Source organism: Gossypium raimondii, chromosome 7, assembly GCF_025698545.1.
Source record: "Gossypium raimondii isolate GPD5lz chromosome 7, ASM2569854v1, whole genome shotgun sequence".
Classification (NCBI taxonomy): Eukaryota; Viridiplantae; Streptophyta; class Magnoliopsida; order Malvales; family Malvaceae; genus Gossypium; species Gossypium raimondii.
In genome coordinates, this window is record NC_068571.1 from 25,410,380 (window position 1) to 25,427,069 (window position 16,690).

The window sequence follows — 16,690 nt, forward strand, 5'->3', positions numbered from 1 at the left end:
TTAACTTTTTCCTAAAATTTCCAAATGTTTTCGATTTAGTCCTGGATTGTTTCTATAGTTTTTTAGGGCCTCAAGGGCTTGATTAATGGACATTATGAATGTATTTGAAATAAATTTGATTATGTTTGTATTAATGTCTGATTTGAATGAATTACTATTCCATTTGTCCAGTAATGATCCGTAACCCTATTTCGACGACGGATACGGGTTAGGGATGTTACATTTATAGTGTCATTTTTCATTTCATTTTATTAATTCATTTACCCTTAGCTTTGTCATGGTATTTATTATTACACAATGCTAATTTACTGATCTTAGTTTCAAGACTTCTAAGTGTATGAAAATAAACCTACTATAGACTAATTGCGGTTATTCTTACGTCATTCTACTTTTAGGCATCAATTTTCGCACGACTATCCTAAGTTAAAAATATTCTACTTTTAGGCATAAATTTTGACACGACTATCCTAAGCTAAATATACCTAATCAACTATCACAATTTTCAAAGTTTGAAGAGTTAATATCCTCATCGAACATCATAGATAACAATATACTTCTCATGGTCTGACATTCATTTAGCAGTTGTATGTCATGGCAAAATGAGTGACAAAATGATCTAATGTTCAAACAAAATATCTCATTCATGCAATATGTGCAGTACACCCCCAAACCTAAGGGATGCATTGTCAATTTTTAGGCAACATGTTACTTTCATGGTTTTTACAGAATCAAAATAGTGTTGTGTTGTCCATCCCCAAAGCGAAATACATTTCCGTCGATAGTTTTTGTATACATGTTTTATGGATAAAGCAACAACTTAAGGACTACGAAATTGATATAGATACCATTCCTATCAAGTGAGGCAATAGTAGTGTTATTTGTCTCACTAAGAATCTCATCCAACATTCTAGAACTAAGCATATTGAAATAAGACATCATTTCTGTAATGGCCCAATATTGCCCGGCCCAATAGACAATAAAAAAACCAAATACCACAATTTATTAAACAGTCTAATTAACAGAAGCCCAATATCAAAACTAAGCATCTAGCCCAATAAATTAAAACCCTAACCCAAAACCTAATTCGACCCAACCTAGCCCAAAACATTCCCCAAACCCCGAAACCCTAGCTTTCATCAACCAGTAACACCACCATCGAACCTGGGCCTCTTCACAAGGCGTCGTCTCCAAATGTGGCCTACGTACACGCCACGTCCACCCTCCGTACGCCGTACCTACAAGAGGGACAAGCAAACAAAAAAGAAGCAAAAATCGATGGCAAAAAAAAAAGAAAAATTACAAAAAGAGCAAAATACGTTTTTCCTTTGTAATTTTCATTTTAGTTTTGGCTATATAAAGCCATTTTTCAGCGTTTTGTAAGGGTTTTTTTATAGACGATATCAATACACAGACATGAATATTGTATAAAGGAAAAAATCAGAAAGCAATAAAAAAAGTTTGCTAAAGGTGATTCTGAGAGTTTTTTTTCCATTTTTTTTCTCGATTTATTATTCACTTTTATATATACACGAAAAAATAAAAGAGGAGGAAAAGGAGGTTCTTACCTTCGCGAAGTTGCGCCGTCGGAGCCCTATCGATTCCGTCCGAAATGGAGTTGGATGGGGTTCGGGTTGTGCAGCGGCGAAGAGAAAAGGAGATTTTTTCTGTTTGTTTTAAATGTCTTAGGGGTTAATTTTTGAGGGTTTGTGGTGACTTTTATATGGAGTTGAAACGACACCGTTTAGTGCCCGTTTCAGTGGCTCTAAAACGGTGGCGTATTGGCACTGACCCGATGACCCGACCCGAGCACGGCCAGATCTGCGCGCTTTGGTCTCGGAGGGAATATTTGCGCCATTAATCCTTCTGATTTGTTTCATTGTTTTAATCCAGTTTTTCTTTATTTTCTAAATTTGCCCCGCCTTTTTGATGTTGTCTCAGTTTGGCCCATACTGCTGCGATGCGTTTTGAGGGATAGGGAATATTTCCCATTTAGTCCCCTGTGTAATGCGAGTGCTTCATTTGGCCCTTCAAATTTATTTTATTTTCGTTTTTTTATTTTGTTTTAAATTCAATTTAATCCCTACTTACCCAATCAAAATTTTTAAGCTTTATTCATTAATTTATTCAGCTATTTGTTATCCTGTAATTTTTATTGAATTCTAAATATTAAATACTTTTTTTTCATTTTTTATGTATATAATTTAGTTTAAGCCATTTATTTTATATGTTATTTTAAAATTAGTTTATTTTTTATTTATTTTATTTAAAATTTCTCTTATATATATATATATATATAATATATTGAACTTGTATATGATTATTTTACTTGCTTTATAGATTATTTACATTAAGTTGCTTTGTATACTATTTTATTCTAAGATATTTTATATATTACTTATTTTAAAATTAACCTATTCTATTTGCTTTAAATTGATCTATATTAACTATTTAAAACATGTTTACATATATCGTTTACTTAGTTTTATCACTTATTTTAATTGTTCTGCATATCTATTTCTTTTAAACTTTATTTTATTATATACTTAGTTTATTTCAACTCTTTATATATATGTATGTATTATCATCTTTATTATTATTAATTTTTTCTTTTTCTCTCTCATGTATTACTTATCTAAATTAATATATATATGATTTTATGTATTTTGATATAATATTTATTTTTAAATTTATTGGGATACTATTATTTTATGAAGTATTTGTTTTTAACTATATTTTCATTTATTTCAAACTTTCATGTGTATATATACTATTTTAAACTTATTTTAATATATAATTTCCTTCTTTCATGTTGCGCTTTTGTTATTTAAAAACTTGTTACATTTTATTTAATTCGCTTGTTACTTTTTAAGATTAACTTTTAATTCATTTTGCTTGCTAATATGGATGTTAGCATTTGCATAATGTAGGATATAAAATTGTTGCTCTTATGTATATGATATTGTTTATTCAGATATATTAAATCTTCATTGTTCCTTAGTGCATGCTTTAGTCTATGAATTATCATTATGCGTTGTACATTATTATACAATCATTTTTTATTCATTCAAAAGATTACAAATATCAAAATTATTTCATTCAAAAGTTTTCAAGATAATGCAAAGTTCGACATTTGGAATCTTCAAAAGAATTGAGCCCTAACGTATTGGGTTCTAATTTTCCTTGTCAAATCTAAATAATCGAGATTATTCTTTAATCAAAATGCATAAATAAAAGCTCATTCTCGGGAATTCGATACGTCGTGTCCTAATGTATTGGACATGACATGTTGATTCCTCGAGATGAGATTTTTTAAAATAATAATAAGGGCTATATTCAATGCTAGGAATTTTGAGAAATTGTGCCCTAACGTATTGGGTTTCGATTTTTCATCTGACTTAAAGCAATTGAATATTCTTTTTAAACTTCACCACACAAATTTTTGAAATCAAAAGACAAGCTTATTCTTGAGGACTAAAAATGTCGTGCCCTAATGTATTGGGTGTGACATTTTATTACTCTGAGACAAGGAGGTCTTTAGCATCCGAATCGATTTATCCAAGCATCTTTTAGAAAATTAACATTAATAAAAGGGAGGATCATGTTTTTTAAAATTCTTCACGAATTTTTGATATTCGAAATTAAGACCTTAATTAATCAATTCGGTACAAATTTTGGGCATTACGAGGGTGCTAACCCTTCCTCTTGCGTAACCGACTCCCGAACCTGGTTTCTCAAATTTCGCAGACCAAAATCATTTTCAAGATGAGCCGATCACACCTTAATAAAGGGTCAGTGGAGACTCCAATTTCGTTTCGTTTTCAAGTCAACAAAAAAAATTTGTTTTCAAAAAAATGGTTTCGACAATTTCATTAGAGATCATGTCCAAAGAGGGGATATTGTTCTAGAGTATCTAGACACTTTCCATCAATTAGCTGATATTTTTACAACCTCTAGACAAGAAAAGATTTTGGACACTTAGGAGAGAACTAGGTTTGACCACCTTGCCTTGACTTTGTGTCGAATTTTTTCTAAACACTTTGAATGATTTTTAAACTTGTATATTTTTTAAATGTATTGAAAAGGAATTTTTTTATGATTTCCATGGCTCTTATATGCAAAAAGATAGGGGGAGTTTAATTTGTTTGATTAATCTATTTTGACCATATTTGTCTAACATGATTTATTTTTGATGCCCTTGAACCTTATTTAGTTAACTTAGTCAATAGTTTGAATGAACTTATTGTAATTTATGAATCATATGCATTGTGCTTACTCTTTATATTTTTATGCATATGAAATCATTATAATTTATCTAATAGTAATTTTAGGACATTTATAGTATATTAGGACTTCAAAATTAGGTTCTTGAAAATTTTGCACTTGGAAAACAGATTTGTGATTTGGTATTGATACTATTTTAAAATTGTTGATACCTTTATAAAATTATTGATACCTTTTTAAAAATATTGATACCTGTCAAGTTTTAAGGTACCTACACCAAGGGTTTCAAATTAGTTTCTAAAAACCTCAATTTCGTTTCCCCTTCATCCCGAAAACCCTTTATTCTAAACTTGAAATTTCTCCAAAAACCTTTGATTTTTTTATGAAATCTTGACACTAAAATAATTTCTAACACTATTGCATCAAGATTTTTTCAACATTGCTTCAAGTTTTTCAACTTTTCAACATTTTTGAGGTAAAACCTATACATTTCTTACTTTTAAATTTTATGAAATATAGGTTAAAATATTAAATTTTAATGAGTTTTTAGGTTGACTTGGACTCTAGAAACTATATTTTATTATAATGTGCTACCTATTTCTAAACGTTTTCTAAAAAATTGTTTCAAACTCTTTGCCCACCAAGTGTTAGACAAAATTCCTCAATGAAATTTTTGATAGTCCAAGTGTGTTTTTAGTATTTAGTCCTTTACCATGGCCCCTAAGAAGCATCTTAGAATCACTGCCTCCTCTTCAAATCCTTCTAGTAGGTTTAGATAATCATTTACTGAGTGTTTTCGTTTGAATCAAAACGAGAACGGTCCAATAAGAATTTTGCATCTAAACGAGCTTGGGAGTCTAGGAAGATAGATTTTTCCATGATAGAAGGTATCAATTTTTCTTATCTTCTGATTTTTCAAAGTTGGGGTTGGATTGATTGCTTAAAAAATTACTTGACAACTTACATTAATCTTGTTTGAACTTTTTACTCAAAATCCAAACTCGAACATGATGAGTCCAGCGATACCGTCAGTGTTGTCACATCCTTTTTAATGAACACCTTAATTTGACTTACTTTAGATGATTTCAGAAATTTTCTTTATTCCCCTTCCCAGTGTAACTCCAATGAAAAAAAAGCCTACAACCCAACTCTTTATATTGAGTCTGAGCACGTATCCGAACTTAATCTCCATGATCGTGTTTTCCATCAATTATTTATGTCCTATAAAAAAGCATGTCATGCTTCGCTCCATCAATTATTGGTGGATTGATTCTGTTTAATTCGATAGACGTCCCTACCTCGCTCTTATAATGTTCAATGACATCACTAAGGGTATTGGGAGGGCAATGTCTACAAACATTACCCATCCCCATGGCACTTATTTGTCATACATTTTTAGGAAATTAGGGATTAATACCTATTAAGACACCCCCATCACCTTAAATTAACCTATTAGTTATGGAGCCCTACACCATTCCGGTTACCATTTTGATGCTAACTCCGACGAATGGATAAAGAGTGGGCTACTGGCAGCACATGAAGATGACTGTAACGCCCCAAAATTTTAATTTTGGGTATTGTGAATGTGTGACACGAACATCTATCAGCTTTAGTGGTTATGTGTTCTAGGAGTGTTTGGGAGGTCTCAAGTTCAAGCCAGGACTTGGGAAAATTTTTGTATTTTTATGAATAAGCCCTATCTTTGGTCAGTAGGCTTTTAAGTAAAAGTTGGCAAATAATTAACAGAATGGGCCTGCTGGTCTGGTAGATAAGTGGAGTGTTGGTGTGAGGGAGGTCATGGATTCGAACCTTTGGGACGGCAAATGTTGTATTTTTGCTCCTAATTTCGGCAAGAGTTGTGCTGAACTGGGTTTCTGAGTGGTGGATGTGTAGTGGGAAGTGAGTGAGCGATTTTAGGAGTGAATTAGGGGATTATGGGGGAGAATATCCAAAATCTAATCACTTTTTCCTTTTTCGAAGAAAAAAGAGAGTCGTTTTTCTCTCCATCTTTCTTACGTTTTCTCTCCCCCATCTCTACCAAATTTTTTTCTTCTTCTTTGCTTCTTACTCGATTATCTTTTCTTTTCTTTCCTCTACTGCCGAAATTCCGTTGTTCCCGCTAAACCATTCTTTCCTCTTGATTTCGTAGCGTTCGGCAGCACTTGTACAAATTCAATAAGTTGTTGGGTATCATTTTAAGAGATTATTTTGTGTCCAATATTCTAATTACGGGGTGTTGACAGCAGTATTTTGCGAGGATTAAGACTCTCATCGTGATTTTCATAACATATCGATTTGAATTTTTCCAGCTTTGGAGTGCTCGGGAACTGTTTCAGCATCACACAAAACCAGGTGTGTACTCAAAACACAAAAATAAAGGATTCGGAGAAAAGCTGAAATTGCTTGCTGTTTGGACAGCAGTAGTAGGCTAAATTTGAAAAATCACCATAAATTGTGTAAATCAAATTAGAGGATGAAAAAAATATGGGATTAAAGATATTTGAGTCTAGTTTCTATAGAAGAAACGAAGTAAGAAAAAGAATTTCATATTATGAGATATTTGAATTTTAGTGAGACAATGCCAGAATGATTTCGGAATCCGCTGTCCTGATTTTAGAAAGTTATTAAAAATTGTATAAAAATAATTATGGGTTATAATTTATATTTTTAAAATCCTGAATGAGTATACTTTTAGGAGAAACAAATGGGAACATCATCTGAATTTTTAGTGCAGAAAGATTGAAACTGGCAGATAGTAGAATAGGGGAAAATTTAAAGAATAAACTGTACTTATTGGTTAAACCAATAATTCTGAAAATTTTATGGTAAGAAGATATGTGAGTCTGGTTTCAGAGAAAATTTACAGATCTTAATTCAGAATTCTGTAGCTTAAGATACAAACAATTTAGTAACAGTGACTGAAGTAGACAACTTTGAAGGATTATATGAGTAAATAGTGGAAACACATATGAATAATTAACTAGCACAGGTTACATTAAAATGGATCACGAGGCCAAGGCCAATTTGGGTCATGTGGGCCACACGGGTGTGTGGGCTCACACGGGCGAGCATCATGAGCTTGTAGGCCCATTTTCACTGTTTGACTGATAAGGTTGCACGGGTCGCCCAAGCCAACTGTGAACCTACTGTAAGGCCGATAAGCTTACCTAGACCCCTAATTGACTGAAATGACTATATGACTGATACGATTAAGTTTGATGATGTCCCACTGATTTGATACTGTATGCCCTGTTTACATGCATGATATTATGTTATAGCATGTCATATCTGTATATTGCATTGCATTGGGTTGGGGGGTTATAATGTTCGGAGAAAGTGTATTGAAAGGCCTCGAGCCTATTTTACTGGTAGCTCAGCTGCAAACTACTATCTAGTGCCGCATTCGGTACTACTTGGAGTGTAGGGATGGATGGGTTGATTATATCCCCACATGGAGTGTAGGGTTGGACGGAGATGGTGTGTAGAGGCTGGATGGGTAAAATTTTTGTGACTGCATATCTTTTACTGCTACTGATACTGTGAGGGGCTAAAGTCTTACTGCATGACTGTTTTTGTATTGTGATGGGCTAAGGCCCAAACTGGACTGATACAGATACTAAAAAGGGCTTAAGCCCAAACTGTGATTATCTGTTTACTGTCTATTCATTTGTATGGGGATTACACACTGAGTTTACGTAAACTCACTCATTCTGTTTAATCTATATAGGTAATCCCCAGATTTAGGCGGATCGGTGCGGCGGAGGACTCAGTGGTGGCCACACGACTTCTTTTACACTATTTATTACCTATTTATGATTTTACTTTTATTTGGGAGTAGTTTACTGTAATTATGGCCTGTACGGATTTTGGTTTAAATTTGGTTTTTATACGATTTTATGATTTAAATCTGCTAGTGTTAGGTAAAACTCTGGTTTTCAAATTAAATATTGTTTTATCAAAAATAACAAGAATACACAAACTATTTAAAAGCTTCCACAATTAGAAAATGTTTTGAAATTGAATAACGATTTGTAAATGAATAATGTTTTGGAAACAAACGACACGATTTGAAACTAACATAAGATAATGAAAAAAATGGTTAAATAGAAAAGGGGATTTAGCGACGACATATTTTTCGAAAAGCACTAGCTTGTGACATCGTCAGATTCGACTATAATGTCTAGACTGAGTTTGGGGTGTTACATTTAGTGGTATCAGAGCAAAATTGCAAAACTTGACTGTCGATGTGTGTTTTTAAGATGTGATTTTTGAGATCTGATTTCTAAATTTTTTTACTGAAAGTGTGGTATATCGAGTTTCCAGTGCCAATCCAGTAAGTTTTCTGAAACTGTGAATTATTTAAACTGAAACTAAAACTGCTATAGGTAGTATATAATGAGGCTACTATAGATAGACTATACTGAAAACACTTAAAATAGTGTATACTAAGACTGTAGTAAAACTAGTAGACATTGATTGACACTGTAATGTATGAAACAAACTTTACACTTCTGAAACTATTTTCATAAAATATCTATTAATAGACACTGGAACTGTAAACTGATGCATAAAATTGTTAATACCGATAAAATACAATTAGACAATGAGCACGGACGGGGTACAAGAAACCGTGGTAGAGGCCGTAGAGGTGCTTAAGTTGGGTCTTTGTCATCTAGCAATCTACCAAATTTGGATACGAGTGAGACGCTGGTGTCGCCTGCTATTGAGATGCATTGTCTCAGGCTATGCTAAGGATTTTGGAGAGGGCCGCTGAGCCCAATACTGGATTTGGGGGCCGAGGGTCGGTTACGGAACGACTCTAATCTAATGGAGCTGAGCTCTTCAGGGGTGTCACTGGGCACCCTTAGTGTGGTCGAGTACTGGATTGAGGCCACGGAGAGGATCATGGATGATCTAGATTGCACCCCTAAGCAGAAATTAAAGGGTGCAGTCTCGCTGTTGTAGGACGAGGCTCATCAGTGGTAGTTGACCGTTAAGGAGGGCACTCAGCTAGAACGTTTGACTTGGGAGTTCTTGAAGACCGTTTCAGGGGAAATATGTCGGAGCTAGTTATGTGGATGCACATAGGTGGGAGTTTCTGAATCTTACACAGGGGGATCGATTAGTGGCTGCGTACGAGGCTGAGTTTCTGAGACTGAGCCGCTATGCGCGAGGTATGGTGGCATCTGAGTATAACCGATGTGTCCGCTTTGAGGATGGCTTCAGAGATAATTTGAGTGTTCTGATAACCCCACAGATGGAGCCAGATCTTTCTGGCCTGGTCGAGAAAGCAAAAATCACTAAGGAGGATATGGAGGTAGTCATGATCGGAGAACGTCGGAACTACTTATCTAATGTGATCTTTGCACTAGTGGCAGAGAAGTTGGATCGTAAGGGATGTGAGGCATTCTTGGCCTATGTAAGTATTTTGGATTCTAGGGACTCTATAGTTAAGGATATCAGAACGGTAAATGATGTTCGAGACGTCTTTCCTGATGAGCTATCGGGTTTACCTCCAAATCGTGAAGTGGAGTTTGGGATAAAGCTCATTCCCAGTACAGCTTCGGTGTCCACCGCTCCCTATAGAATGGCACCGAAGGAGCTTGTGGATCTTAAGGCTCATATTCAAGAGCTTTTAGATCGTGGGTTCATCTGCCCTAGTGTGTTTCCGTGGGGAGCACCGGTTCTGTTTGTAAAGAAAAATGATGGATCCATGCGTATGTGCATCGACTATAGGCAGCTGAATAAATTGACCATTAAGAATAAGTACCCTCTACCGAGTATAGACGATTTGTTTGACCAGTTTCGAGGAGCTTCAATTTTCTCTATGGTTGACCTTCAATCTGGATATCATCAATTAAGGGTTAAGGAGGTTGATGTTCATAAGACGGCGTTTACGAATTGTTATGGTCACTACGAGTTCCTAGTGATACCATTCAGGCTGACTAATGCACCGGTAGCTTTCATAGATTTAACGAATCGAGTGTTGCAGCCTTATCTGGATCATTTTGTGGTGCTATTCATCGACAACATACTGGTTTACTCAAGGACTGAGGATGAGCATGATGAGCACCTCCGAGTCATTCTTCAGACTTTGAGGGAAAAATAATTCTATGCTAAGTTTAGTAAGTGCGAGTTCTGGCTGTGTGAGGAGACATTTCTTGGTCATGTAGTTTCGACTGAGGGGATTCAAGTTGATCTCGAAAGATTGAGGCTGTGTTGGAGTGAAAGCAGCCTAGGAACGTGTCTGAGATCTGTAGTTTTTTAGGACTGGCGGGATATTATCGACAATTTGTAGAGGGTTTTTTCATTGATTGCAACACACTTGACTAAGCTACTACGTAAAGGTGTGCCGTTTAACTGGATTGATATATAGCAAGTGAGCTTTGAGAAGCTCGAGACTGTTTACTGACTAATGCCCCTATTCTGATACAGCCGGAGCCTGGAAAGGAGTTTACTGATTATAGTGATGCATCACATGTCGATTTGGGATATGTGTTGATGCCAGATGGTAAGGTGGTAGCCTATGCTTCTCGTCAGCTTAAGAACCATGAGGCAAATTATCTGACGCATGACTTAGAGTTGGCCACTGTGGTATTCGCACTAAAAATCTGGAGGAATTATTTGTATGGTGAGAAGTGTATCATCTACACTGATCATAAGAGCCTCAAGTATCTCCTCACTCAGAAGGAGCTTAATCTTAGGCAACGCAGAAGGATTGAGCTGCTTAAAGACTATGAATGGACCATCGAGTACCACCTTGGTAAGGCCAATGTGGTGGTTGATGCACTGAGCCATAGGGCTATAACTGATTTGAGGGCGATATTTGCTAGCCTAAATTTATTTGATGATGGTAGTTTCTTGACTGAATTACAAGTTAAACCGACGTGGATAGAGTAGATTAAGGGTAAGCAGAAAGAGGATGATTCGTTGGGACTTCGTTTCCGACAGGTTGAGAGTGGGAATATCGAGGATTTTGGACTGAATAGCGAAGGGGTACTCTATTTTCGTGAGAGAATTTGTGTACCAAAAGATACTGAATTGAGGCAGTCTATATTGCGAGAGGCACATTGTAGCTCTTATTCTATGCATCCTGGCAGAAATAAGATGTACCGAGACCTTCGTGAGTTATATTGGTAGCCAGGGTTGAAATGTGAGGTTACTAATTTTGTGGGAAAATGTCTAACTTGCTAGCAGGATAAGGCTGAGCATTAGTTACCTTCGGGTTTGCTGCAGCCGGTTAAGATTCCTCTTTGTAAATGGGAGCACGTAACTATGGATTTCGTTAATGGGTTGCCTCTAACACCCACTAAGAAGGATTCAATATGGGTCATCATGGATCGATTAACCAGGTCCACCCACTCTATACCGGTACGTACTGATTATTCTCAGCACAAGCTGGCAAAAATTTATATTTCTGTGATAATGAGAATGCATGGAGTATCGATTTCGATCACCTCTGCGTTCCATCCTCAGACTGACGGTCAGTAAGAGATGGTGATTCAGATACTGGAGGTTATGTTGAGAAGTTGTGTGATTGATTTCCGAGGCAATTGGGAGGATTACTTGCTGCTAGCATAGTTTACTTATAACAACAACTATCAGTCTAGCATTCAAATGGCACCATACGAGGCTTTATATGGTCGTAGGTGTCGCAGGTGTCGCACACCTTCATTTTTGACTGAGTTGGGCGAGCGGCGTGTTCTGGGCCCTGAACTAGTTTCTGATACCGAGGATAAAGTTAGATTGAGTCAGGACCGATTGAAAGCGGCATCTGATAGGCAAAAGTCCTACATCGATCTGAAACATCGAGAGATTGAGTATTCTGTGAGGGATTTTGTTTTTCTCAAGGTCTCGCAATAGAAGAAGGTATTGAGGTTTGGTCGTAAGGGTAAGTTGAGCCTTAGGTTTATTGGGCCTTGCCGCATACTAAAACGTGTGGGACTGGTTGCCTACCAGTTGGAGTTACCTCCGAAATTGAATCAGATTCATGACGTGTTCCACATCTCTATGTTGAGGCGCTACCTCTTTGATCCCACAGATATTGTTCCTGTTGAGGAGATCGAGGTTAGGGTAGATCTGACCTTTGAGGAGGAGCCAGTTCAGATTCTAGGTCGCGACGTTAAGGTTCTGAGAAGGAAATCTATTGTACTGGTAAAGGTTCTATGGCGTAATCATAACACTAAGGAGGCCACATGGGAGCCCGATGATGCAATTTGTCAGCAGTGTCCTCATCTATTCTGATCAGATAAAATTTGAGGATGAAATTTTCTTTAGGGGGTAGAATTGTAACGCCCTAAAATTTTAATTTTGGGTATTATGAATGTGTGACACAAACATCTGTCAGCTTTAGTGGTTATGTGTTCTGGGAGTGTTTGGGAGGTCTCAAGTTCAAGCCAGGACTTGGGCAAATTTTTGTATTTTTATGAATAAGCCCTATCTTTGGCCAGTAGGCTTTTAAGTAAAAGTTGACAAATAATTAATAGAATGGGCCTGTTGGTCTGGTGGATTAGTGGAGTGTTGGTGTGCGGGAGGTCCTGGGTTCAAATCATTGGGACGACAAAGGTTGTATTTTTGCTCCTAATTTTGGCAAGAGTTGTGCTGAACTGAGTTTCTGAGTGGTGGATGTGTAGTGAGAAGTGAGGGAGCGATTTTAGGAGTGAATTAGGGGATTATGGGGGAGAATATCCAAAATCTGATCACTTTTTCCTTTTTCGAAAAAAAAGAAAGTTGTTTTTCTCTCTATCTTTTTGACGTTTTCTCTCCCCCATCTTACCGATTTTTTTTTCTTCTTTGCTTCTTACTCAATTATCTTTTCTTTTGTTTCCTCTACTATAAAAAATCCCTTGTTCCCCCTAAACCATTCTTTCCTCTTGATTTCGTAGCGTTAAGCAGCACTTGTGCAAATTCAGTAAGTTGTTAGGTATCATTTTAAGAGATTATTTTGTGTTTAATAGCTAATTCCAGGGTGTTGGTAGTAGCATTTCGCGAGGATTAAGGCTCTCCTCGTGATTTTTTTAATGTACAAATTTGAATTTTTTTGCGGCTTTGGAGTGCTCAGGGTCTGTTTTAGCATAAGAAAAACCAGGTGTGTACACGAAACACAAAAATAAGGGATTCGGTGAAAAGCTGAAATTACTTGCTATTTGGACAGCATCAGTAGGCTAAATTTGAAAAATCACCATAAGTTGTGGAAATCGATTTAGAGGATGAAAAAAATAGGATTAAAGATATTTGAGTCTAGTTTCTTATAGAAGAAAGAAGTAAGTAAAAGAATTTCATATTATGAGATATTTGAATTTTAGTGAGAGAAGGTTAGAATGATTTCAGAATCCCTTGTCCTGACTTTGGAAAATTATTAAAAAGTGTATAAAAATAATTATAGGTTACAATTTATATTTTTAAGATTCTAAATGAGTTTACTTTCTAGAGAAATAAACGGGAACATCATCTGAATCTTGTACGAGAAGATAATTAACTTTTAGTGCAAAAAGGTCAAAACTGTCAGACAGTAGAATAGGGGAAATTTTAAAGAATAAACTGTACTTATTGGCTAAACCAATAATTCTAAAAATGTCATGGTAAGAAGATATATGAGTCTGGTTTCAGGGAAAATTTTCGAATCTTAATTCAGAATTCTGTAGCTTAAGATACAAACAATTTAGTAACAGTGACTGAAGTAGACAACTTTGAAGGATAATATGAGTAAATAGTGGAAACACATATGAATGATTAACTAGCACGGGTTACATTAAAATGGATCACGAGGCCAAGGCCAATTTGGGCCATGTAGGCCACACGGGCGAGCATCATGGGTTTGTAGGCTCATTTTCACTGTTTGACTGATAAGGTTGAACAGGTCGCCCAAGTCGATTGTGAACCTTCTGTAGGGTCGGTAAGCTTACCTAGACCCGTAATTGACTGAAATGACTGTATGACTAATATGATTAATCTTGATGATGTCCCACTGATTTGATACTATATGCCCTGTTTACATGTATGATATTATGTTATAGCATGTCATATCTATTTATTGGATTACATTGGGTTGGGGGATTATAATGTTCGGACGAAGTGTACTAAAATGCCTCAAGCCTAATTTACTGGTAGCTCAGCTGCAAACTACTGTCGAGTGCCGTATACGATACTACTTGGAGTGTAGGGATGGATGGGTTGATTATATCCCCACATGGTGTGTAGGGTTGGACGGAGATGGTGTGTAGAGGCTGGATGAGTAGGATTTTTGTGAATGCATATCTGTTACTGCTACTGATACTGTAATGGGCTAAAGCCCTACTGCATGACTGTTTTTGTACTATGATGGGATAAGGCCCAAACTGGACTAATACTGATACTGATACTGAAAAGGGCTTAAGCCCAAATTGTGATTATCTGTTTACTGTCTGTTCATTTGTATGGGGATTACACACTGAGTTTACGTAAACTCACCCCTTCTGTTTAATCTGTACAGGTAATCACCAGATTTAGGTGGATCGGTGCGGTGGAGGACTAAGTGGTGGCCACACGACTTCTTTTACACTGTTTATTACCTATATATAATTTTACTTTTATTTGGGAGTATTTTATTGTAATTATGGCCTTTACGAATATTGGTTTAAATTTGGTTTTATACGATTTTATGATTTAAATTTGCTAGTGTTAGGTAAAACTCAAGTTTTCAAATGAAATTGATGTTTTATAAAAAATACCACGAATACACAAACTATTTAAAAGCTTCCACAATAAGAAAATATTTTGAAATTGAATAATGATTTGTAAATGAATAATATTTTAGAAACGAACGACACGATTTGAAATTAATATAAGATAATGAAAAAATGGTTAAATAGAAAAGGGGATTTAGCAACGACATATTTTTCAAAAAGCACTACCTTGTGACATCGTTAGATTCGGCCATAACGTCTTGGCCAGGTTTAGGGTGTTACAATGACAATGCCAAAGGTGCTTTCGAAGATGTTCCAGTACCGAAGTATGTTCCTTTTCTCGAGCATGTTCCTCTATCGGCTATTCCATCTTAGGCTGCTCATTCTTCTTTTGACGTCAATGTTGCCATCCTTGATGCTCTTCACTCATTGAGTAATGATCTTCGAGGATTTAGAGATGAGATTAACACTTGGTTTTCTTCGTTAGAGATGCAAATGGCATCACATCTTCCTCATCATTCTTCGCCCCTCCTTTTTCTCTTAGTGATGACGATTAGGATAGTTATTGTACATTCATATATTATTTCATGACATTTTGTAACAACTTTTACCCGGTCCGGTCGCCAAACTCGAGTAATGGAATGTTACAAACAAATACAAAACATTTATACGAAATAATAGTTCAAAATTCAATTAAATTTCAAATAACCACATTTAATCTTGTATAACATGCAATTCAATCAATTTTGAGTTTATATCGAGCTTATGAAAGCTTAAAATGAACTCGGTAACAAACATGGATTAATTTGAAACGAATACATAAAGATGTGAAAATTTTGCAAACAGGGGTCACACGACCATGTCCCCTGACTGTGTGAAAGGCTGAGGCCATGTGGGACAAAAGTGAAATTTTACAAAAAATGTCACATAGCTGTGTCATTCGGGCCGTTTAACAGGCCGTGGTCGTGTGAAACATGCATTTTACTGATCATATTAAACTAAGGGTTTCTTAGTATTTATGTGAAGTAACAGAGACAGGTTAGGTTTCAAACAATTTAATCACATAAACCTAAAGGATAAGTGTGGTTTAATATGATTTTTACCAACAATTTAATCATATTAAACATGCATTTTGCTAATGGCTCATCCTGTTGCACTTTTGCTAATGGCTCCTCAAGGTTTGAATCTAAGGGAAAATAGAATGATAAGCGTGGTGGATGAAGAGAGCAAGAGAGGGAATGGAGAATGTTGTGAAAATGAGGGATGAAAGGATGAGTAAGGGATGATTGAAAAGTGAGATAGGTGTGGTATTTATACTTGAAGTAGGTGGAAGAGTTTACTAAAAATAGTAGCAACAATCCCTTTGATTTCTCCCTCCTATGGTCGGCCATGATATGTGGAAGAGAAGGTGGTTTGGTTGCTTGATTCAGGCATGAAATCATGCTTGAATCATGCAAGGGGTGGAAGGTTTCTCAAGCAAATCTTGTGTGCTAATTTCCAATATTTTTCCAAGTGTGAGGACCGTCAAATAATTGTCGAAAATTTGATTTCTTGGCTCCCAATTGTGGTTGCCAAATTGGGCCTCTCTTCTCTTGAATTGGACGGTTAATGACCCAACAAGCTTGTAGACTTGACCAACATGTATCATCTGTTCTTTTTATTGGGTCAAGGTGGCATCTTGATGACCTATTAAGCTTGGCCTTGCCGTCCAACAGACGAGAATAATAGCTCATGTCCGTGCCACATTTTAATAAACTCGGTTGTATGATTCCAATGCATAAGTAAATTTAACATATTAATAAATA